This window comes from Pinus tabuliformis, chromosome 7, assembly GCF_031772625.1.
Source record: "Pinus tabuliformis cultivar Carrire ecotype Pingquan chromosome 7, CPIR1, whole genome shotgun sequence".
NCBI classification, from domain to species: domain Eukaryota; kingdom Viridiplantae; phylum Streptophyta; class Pinopsida; order Pinales; family Pinaceae; genus Pinus; species Pinus tabuliformis.
In genome coordinates this window covers 776163827-776173642 of record NC_142293.1, presented here as the reverse complement: position 1 = coordinate 776173642, position 9816 = coordinate 776163827, and positions in this window count along the sequence as shown.

The following is a 9816-nucleotide window of genomic DNA, read 5'->3' as shown; positions in this document are numbered from 1 at the left end:
GCATAACTATAACCATTTTGACTGATGTTTCGTTTTTATTACCCTGTAAGATTCTTTGTTCTCCATTTTCATTCAAGCATTCAATTTCCTTTTCATTACAATCCACCTTGGTCCTATGAAGATACAACCAATCCATACACAACAACATACCATATGATACCAATTGAAACACATTCCAATGCGTTGGCGTAGGCATACCATTTAACTCAAATGCACAAGCTCTTACCCAATGATGAAATCTTTTCGTTGTACTTGTAGCCAACTGCACTAACCAAGATGTTACATGTACTTATTATAATTAGATCCAGGGTCAATCAAAATAAAAACAACTTGATCATAAAGCTTGTCATCCATCTTGATAATAGATGCCTGGTGATCCATCTTCCTGTTATCCAACAAACCCCACTGTCTGTGCCTCATGAGAACTATAGATCTACGATATTCCACCCTAATGTTGTGGACAACCTCTCCAACGATGATCCTTACCACAAGTCCAACATTGTAAAGGCTTCCTTCCATCACCCTTGTTCTGTTAGTCAAGCTGAAATCCTTGCCCTGTGTCATATGCATTGAAATTATTAGGCAGTGTTGCATTCTCTTTATTAGCTGTGTATTGGGTTATAGTTCGCTTCTTATCCCATTTTCTTTTATTCTTCTCATTACCCTTCCAATCTTTCTTAGCCTCAGATCTGCGCTTTGAATTTTCATAACAATTCTTCAACATTATGATGGCTTCCTCCAACGATCTAGGCTCATCAAAATCAATCATATATTTGAACACTACCGACAACCCACTGATGAATCTTTGAATCTTCACCTTCTCCTCCTTAAGATAAGGCACATAACTCAATAAATCCAAGAATTTGTTAGTGTACTCCTCATCAATCATGGATCCCATCTTCAGCTCATAGAATTATTTTTCCCTATCATCATAGTATCTCTCCAATAGATACTTCATCTCAAAAAATCTCTCAAAACTCACTCCAAGTCTACTCCTCTTCCCAAATGACCCTATTGTTCTTTACATCTCCCCACCAAATGTATGCCTTACCTTTAAGACTGAATGTAGCTATTCTAGCATTCATGTTCCTTGAATAATCATGCAATCTAAAGAACTTGTTTATCCTAAGAAACCATGCTTCTACATCTTGTGACTTCTTCATTTCTCCATCAAATGTAGGTGGCTTTTCTTTCTTGAACTCATCTGAAAAATATCCCCTATCACTCCTCCAATAAGGATGATAGCAATGATGATCCTGATACATGTCTATACCAAAACTAGAATAAAGCCCATGTCCACTACCTCGTCCATCAGGTGTATCCAAGAACCTGCCATCGTTGATGGGATCATCTTTATCCAACCTGTGCCCACCGTGAGACTTGCTTCTATATGCTCCATTATTCTTGTCCTCATGTCCATGATTGATCCTAAGTGGTCCCTTCCTTTCAAGTATGAAAATATTTGAAGGATGACTGCATTGACCTTTCTTGTTTCTCTCATGCCCTAGAAAGTATCTTTTGTGACTGAATGATTCGGTCAATATCTTCTTTAAAACTTCTTATTTCTACCTTCAAGCTTCTCAAAGTGTTTTCTATGTCAGGAGAGTACCCATCACCATGTTTCTCATCTGATCTATAGGGAGGGTCTTGTGAACTATAATTTACCATTTTTCTAGTCATATTTGATCTTCTACCTACAATGATAACATCTCAGATAAACCAAACATAAACATAACAACATACCTCAGTGTAGTTCAAGGGAGGATATCTCATTTGCAAGGTAAACCTAATTAGCACAATGCATTTAGACATATATATATATATATATATATACAATCACATCAAAAAATCTCAATCATTATCCCAGTAACCATGCATGATGTCACAACTATAACACCGACTAGGTACAATGCATGCATGAAAAACATATAGACAACGCACATGCATAAACAATACATATACAACTGACATGCATTCATGGCAATACACCTCAACAACAACGTCATCAACTTCTATATGAGAAACAACCAAAACAATGACCAATTCCATGCATACTTAAAAAACGCATAGACCACAAGCATAATGAACACATATGCGACTAACATGTATGCATGACAACACATTCCTCCCATCTAGTCCAAGGGTTGAGCCATGCTCCTCCCACATTTACACAAGATAACCGTCCTATCGACGTAAACATGTGACAAAGAGTTACTATGATATGATTCAACTTCCCAAGTACAGTTAAGGAAGTGGAATAGACAAATGAAAACCAAACAAACCTTCCGCGGGAGCTATAGGACCCCCAGGGGCTAACTAACCACTCCAGGTGCCCAAACCCTGAGCTAACTTTATTTTTAATTGAACTAAATCCCCATTCACTCCCATGAAAATCCCTCCATGCGACTGTAACCCTCCATTCGCTCCCAAAACAAGGCCTCCATGCGATTGTAGGCTTTTTCACCCAGTTTTGTGTCAGCAACTATGAGATTTAAGCCACTTTTTAGGCTAGCCTCCATACCACTGCCCATAACCTCATAAAACTTCCAAGAATAATGAATGAAATCAATACAAAGTCTTTCACACAAAAATTAGACAAGAACGTGACCTAACCAGGCCTATCCATGACAAACATTTCATTAAACACATCATGAACATGTAATCTATAGGACATAACTACATATTTGATCAAAGGGGTCTCATACTTGTGTGAGAGTCATCAATAAGGTCTAATGCCTTCTCACAATAGCTGCATTATCATAAATTAGGTCATTCTTTCATTAACATTTCATCTACTAACCAAAACATGATGAGATCCATCACTCAAGTATGCCATTAACCATGCTTGTAACCAACATATAACCAAATAAACAACCATCATAGCCACATAATAATAGCACATTTACACATAGAAAACAAGAGGAATTTTTCTCTTATTAACATATGCAAAATCCAACCAAGTAAGGGAATTCCATGTACCGCCCGACCATAGATTGGGCTGAACCAAATATCTCTTTCATCCAATCACCCTTACGCCATATTCCAAGCATGAATATGGGATCTCATGGAATAAAGGAATAAAAACAAACCAATGCTTCTAGATGCAAAATCCACCTCAACCCTCAATGAGTGATTCCACCTCACGGTCGTACATCACTAAACATCAGCAGATCGATCTATATCCAAGTTGTCTAGGGCTCTAGAGAATTTGTTCCAACCTGGCTTCCAGGACTAGTAACTCAACCCACAACTGATGCCAAGCTCTAGAGTATTTGTCCAGCCAAGCCTTTGAGGACTAGTAACCCAACCCATCAAGGGCTCTAGAGTGTTTTTCCAACCAAGACTTCGAGGACTAGTAAATAAACCCAAGATGTTACAAGGATTCCAAAGCATCTATCCAAACAAGGCTCCAGGAACTAATAACTCAACCCACAACCATAAGGAACATGAGCACGAATAAAAAAACACAAGGGAAACCCCACAACACTATGGCTATCTAGGAAATGGAAAGGTTAGGAAAAACCACTAACAATCCAGGCAATCCTCAATGCCAATGACATATCATTACCAAATAACCACATGCATATGCCATGCATGTTGAAACTAGTAAGGAAATCATACATGCAACTAAGTACCAACAAGAAATATCTGTTGTAGCAACTGATATCGATGTTCCATTGTGCTTTCTCTTACTTTGTTTTCTTGCTCCAAATCCCAAGTATGCCATAATTCTCTAATATTTCTCCAAGAAAACTCTAAGTGTGCAAGAGTGTGAGAGAGAGAGATCCAACCTAAAACTGACAAAAAATTATGAACTAATCCTCATAAGCCTTTTTATCATTGAGGCCTCTATTTTCTTCATTTTCCCTTATTTTTCCTTCATTTTCCCCCTCACATGCAACATGTGACCTTTCACCTTCCTTTTCCCCTATTTTCCATTATTTTCATAAATAAAATGTCAATTAATTCCACTTTGTCTTCACCATTTCCTTTGCCACTTTCCATAGCCATCTATTAATCACCAGTGATCACCATCACTACGTTTTTCCCAACATTCAACTTGCCATATGTGTCCCATGACCTTGATCTTATTTTTCCTTTATTAACTTTATTACATGGATTTTTAACCCAGGGCACTTACATCAATAAACTATCCATATGAAAATATATACAAATTACAAATATCACATGAACATCCATAAACTAAAATAATACACATCCAGAAACTAAAATAATGTCCATGGTGTATGTATCCATAAACTATCCATGTATGAAAATATATAAAGTCTGTATTGCACGTGTGAATGTGCCCTATGAAATGAGCCTAAAAATATACAAGCTATGACACTCTAAGTACCACCAAAACTATTATGTGAGTTCTTTTGTGCAAAGTAAGTGTCCATAAGATGGTACTGTAATAAAATACATTCAAATTCAAACTAATTAGATCATTATTTGTACAAAATAAAAATTATGGAAATAAATGATTTTGAACCACATGTTACATGTACACGAATCTACTAACCTTAGTCGAATCCAAATGCAAGTCAAATAGGATGGGGGTCTGATCATGAATCAGGGTTTGGTGCTCCCCTGCCTGTGGCTCAATGATTAAGGCCTGCATCAATGGATCCACATCATAAGTGCCTCTAAATCCAACATCCCATTCATGTCTTCACATAAAAATGACATCAACGACACTCTGTATATGGGCATGTGTACACAATGGTAAAGAAAAATTATAATTATTCTATAAATTAATTAGCATATATGTATAACTCAAAAAAAAATTGTTGAAACCTTAGGAATAAAAAAAGTTTACCTTAACTATTGGTCCATGTGGTTGTACATAGTGACTGTCCTCCACATTAGTGAACATAGAAGGTAGAGGTGGAGGTGGAGGAGAATCCATGGAAACATGCTCTGGTAGAGGATGGCTTGGCTCATCAACTGCATCCTTGGATGACCTCATAAGCTCATCCATGTAGCTGGGGTGTGTCTACATGTTATCATGAACTTAGTAATATAAATGCAATACGAACTAGAAATTTTAATATAAATAAATATGCATAATTTTACATTAAGAGTCAAATGTTTTGAATATATATGTACTTGGTATGTGTCATGCAGATTGTGCACCCTCCGAGTTGCACGAATGGCATCACAATACATACATGTATATTTCAAAAGTTGGTCCAAGGGTAAACTTGCAAGAAATGAATCACCATATAAGAGCACTTACGGCTCACGAGGAAATGGTGGTGGTCTCCTAATATCTCCATCTAATGCAACACACACACTAACCAATGTCATTCGCATGCTATCCACAATAGTCTCTTTGGTCTCACCACTGAGTTGCGACAACTCCTCTATATTTGTAGATAATACAAAGATCTGAGGTGATAGTGGCAAGAGTCTTGGAGGTGGTGGTACATACCCAACATCCCTACAATCCGCCTCATGCTCATAGGTACGTCCCATTCCAAATCCATAATAATGAGATCTAGTATCAATGTAATCCAACCTCATATGTAACACGAACTCTGGATATAACTGCTTGGAAAAATATATGGCAACTTGGTCATGGTGGGGGAACTGGCCCCAAGATCAAATGAATCTATCATACACAAAAGGGGTTGGATTAACATTCATAAAATATTTCAGTGGAATCAGACCTCTATGTCTAGTATGGAAATCTATAGGGATATCAAATAACTCCCCACAAACATAAATGTCCTTGGTGGCCTCTTTCACCACCTCCCAAGAATCTGGGCCTCTAACCTTGTGATCAGAAAATGATCATCGATGACTTTTTTTTTAACTCCTCAAAAATGAAAGTCATTTGATGCTTCTGGAAATAGTCTCATTTCGTAGATTTCTTCATTCTGACCCCAGTGCAATTTGAATGGACCAAAATGGGCTTCGGATGAAGGAGTTATGGCAGAAAGAAGTTGGCCCAATGTCCTTTTAAAAGGAGGCATTTTCTTGTTAAATTGGTCTTTAAGGGAAAATATGTTTTAACGAAAGTTCCTTAAAGAAGTTGCATCGCATCGCTCAAATAAATGGGAAAAGGACCAAGACCTATGACATTGTGACTTTTTGATATACAATGGCGTCGATCGGCGATCGACGATCGCTGATTGGGAAAAGGATAAAGACCATGGGCCATGGAACCACCGATATGCCGAAATGCCAATGGGCCAATTGCGATGAAAGATTTCTAACCGTCGGATCGGAAAAGGAATGGACGGCTGAGATGCGATCGATGATCATTGATCAGGGGAGCTTAAGGGCTATGGATCACGGGAGCAGCGGTACTCCGATATGCCAAAATGTCGATGGCCGATGAGGAGCCGATCCGAGTGATCGGAGATCGGAGATCGGAGTGCAGCAGAGCATTGGGCCGTTAGACCAAGTAGTTGCGATTTGCAATGGATGTGCGAACCTAAAAGGTTTATGGACGCGATTTAATTCTGTTAGAGATCCGTCTTGGCATTCAAACAACGAATTTATTTGTATTTCCCGTGTATTGGCTGATTCATGTTCAGTTCGGGGTTTAGCCTTACGCAATGCGACATGCGACATGCGATAATGAAATGGACCTGAAATATTATAGATGTGGGTTGATAATATTTGAGATCTGGCTTAGTCTGTTCAGTCAAGTTTTCAATGTATTTCCACATTTTTCTATGTATTGCCATACATTGCTGTGTATTGATAAAATATGCTCTATTTCAGGATTTAGCTCCAGAGAAAGGCCAAACGGTTGGGGTTTCCTGTGCCTGCAGTTCCTTTCATTTGTAAACTATTTCTATTGTGAGAAAAGTATATTTCCACGCAAAAAGGGAACTGTAACCAGACAGGTTATAAAAACACAATGAACCTAGAGATGCTCTTAATGGAGGATAGCCACCAGAGGTTGGGAGGCAGATTTAGAGTGCTTAATAGAGCGAAGCCACCAGAGGTTGGAGGCAGTGCCTAAATGCTTCAGTGAAGTATGGGACAGCCAAGAGACCGAAGGATCAAGTTGTTGCTGGAGTATGTTGTGTAGAAGACAAAAGAAGTAATTCCAAAGACAATGTAGAATTCTGAGGGAGTTGGTGCAAGCTAGAGCTCAAGATAGCTTAGAGCATTAATTGAAGGATTCCAATCCAGAAAAGCCTAGACCTGTCTGCAGCTAAAGGAAAACCAGGGGTAAGATGGCATTCTAAGCCATTGGTTCAGCTATAAACCTATGGAGTTGGGTTGGAGACTTGTAAAAGAATTCAAACCATAATCCCAAAGAGCCTAGTCGAGTTGACAAGAGCTCACAGAGACGTAGGCCACGAGAGTTGGGTGAAATCCTAATTATATTGTTGTTATGTGTGTTGGTTATTATTTGCATTATTTGTTGTTATACGTTTTTATATCAGTTTAAGCAAATCAACTTAAAGCACTTAATAGTTAAAGGCAAACACAAGCATACACCTACTTCAAGTTCTTTTAATTCCACAAATTATCAATCCTAAGCATAGATCTTGGGAAAATATAAGCTTTGGAGTGGGAGATTTTCTTGTAAGTTGACAAGAAAACTTTTAGTGGCCCATTTCGGATCAAGTGGTATTAGAACATGATGCTTGATTGATAGAGCAATCTATATGCTTTTTTGACTTGAAAGGTGTTAAAATAGTAGAAAGAATTTAGTTGTTTGATTGCTTGATTAAGAGCTTGACTCTAAAGTTATTTAATTTAGAATCTATTGAATTGTATTGAAGTTCTATTCTGAATTTTGTTGAATTTCTTTTGTTCATTTTGATAATGAAAACTTATACAAGTGAGTCCTCAAAATATTCCTCTTTCACAAAATTCTTTAATGAAGACTTGAAGAGAGATTTTTCCACCATGATGGATATGGTAAGAGAAATTAGCACTACACTTCGAAAGCAGTTGAATTCCATGAAGGAAGAGAAGTAGTTTCTTTCTAACAAATTGTAGGAAGTGGAGAGACAACTTCATATTGCAAATATGGATCTAGAAAGGATGCATGGGTTGGAAACACAACTTCTTGTTGCCAAAGAGGCCTTAGTCAAGTATCAGCTTGAAGAAGAGGTAAACAATTCTAGTATGTCTTCAATTTCCTCTAAGAATGTTTATGTTGGTTCTTTTGAAAAACATACCAGAGGCATAGGTTCCAAGTTAATGTCCAAAATGGGCTATGAAGGAAAAAGCTTGGGCAAACATGCACAGGGTATTGTTGAACCAATAATGTTTGAGGAAAGGCCTAAGTATTTGGGTCTTGGCTATGGACAATCTTATGTAGAAAGTTCCAAAGTTTCCATTTTAGACAATTGAAACAGTTCCAAGAAGGAGTTTCATGTCAAGTCTTCTACCTCAGAAGTGGAAAGATTATATTCTTGGGGAATGCAATAGTTCGAAACATACTTTGTAAGACGAAGATGTTCATAAGCATGCACTTGAACCAGAGAGTTGTGGAAACTCATAAACTATTGAAGAGGTTGATGGTGTTCCAAAGGAAGAAATTCCTTCATTTGATTCACCTCCTCATGAAGGTAATAAAGGTGAAAAAGAAAGGTATAACTCTGATTCTAATCATATTCCTTTCGATTGTGTAAAGCATTGTAAATTTCCATATAAGCATGGGAAAAGAATTGCACGTTCTTTTTGTGGTTTGGATAACTATGATGTTTCTAGATGTTGGAAGAGAATGGCCACATAAAGGAAAATTTTGAAGGAAAAGAAGGAAGAAACCAAAGGTCCACTGGACAAGGCAAATCATGCTGTCAAGAAAATGCACATGCGTTGCACTTACTGCCATAAGCAAGGACATATTGCTGAAAAGTGTTGGACTCTGAATCCAAAAATGCTTCCACAAAATTTGAAGAAGGTGGAAAGAAAGAATGGCAAGGAAGTTTCCATAATTGATGTGTTTCAGGATGATTCACATGCTGATGTGCAGACAAAGGAAGAACATTTGAAATGGATTGGTAAGAAATGGTTAGAATTCTTATCTAATTGGAAAGAAATGCATCATATCTATATTTCTTTGCTAATGAAATGCAAGTTGCAGGGTTTTACCAAGAAGGTGAATGGAAAAGTGGAGTATGTAAACTCACTTTATTGCAGCTAAATCATTTTCATTTCAGCTTTGAAAGCACAATGTACTTAAGAGAAAGTTGAAGGATGAAGTACATGCATAAGCATGATATGCATGAACACAGGGATGTTGATGATTTCCTGGTATTTGAACATGTTTGTGTGATTAACTTGAAGGTTTGATTAATTTGTTTGTTTTAAACATGCATGTAATGTTGACTTGGAAAAAATTGATTTGGTCTCCAAGATTGTAAAAGGGAGATAAGTGTTAGCTCTGCTACAAATTTCAACATTTGAGGGTCAAAGACAGCTTGGCCGTGTTGTTTTATGCCGAAAATGAGCTCGCAGCAGTCATTCACCTTCTTCTCCTTCGGTTTCTGCATACCCCATAGCCCCGCCATCTTTGTTTCTTTTTCTCCTGAAACCTCTTTGTTCCCCGTTCAAACACTCCATTTCACTTCTACATCGCTGCGAAAGCCTATGTTCATTCATCCTCGAGCACTAATTCTGAATCGCCATATGACCCAACCATATGACTTGGCACTTTCATAACCCTCTGCCTTAATCTCCATCGTTGATCGTCCTGATCCAACAGTCCCCACCACCACAGTCCTTTTTTCCTGCGCGTTAAACCCTACTCGTTTCCCCATTGTTAATCACATTCATAGTGAGATCTAATGGTGATCACGCCTCCCATTCCTGTAAACTGCTCGCGATTTAGCC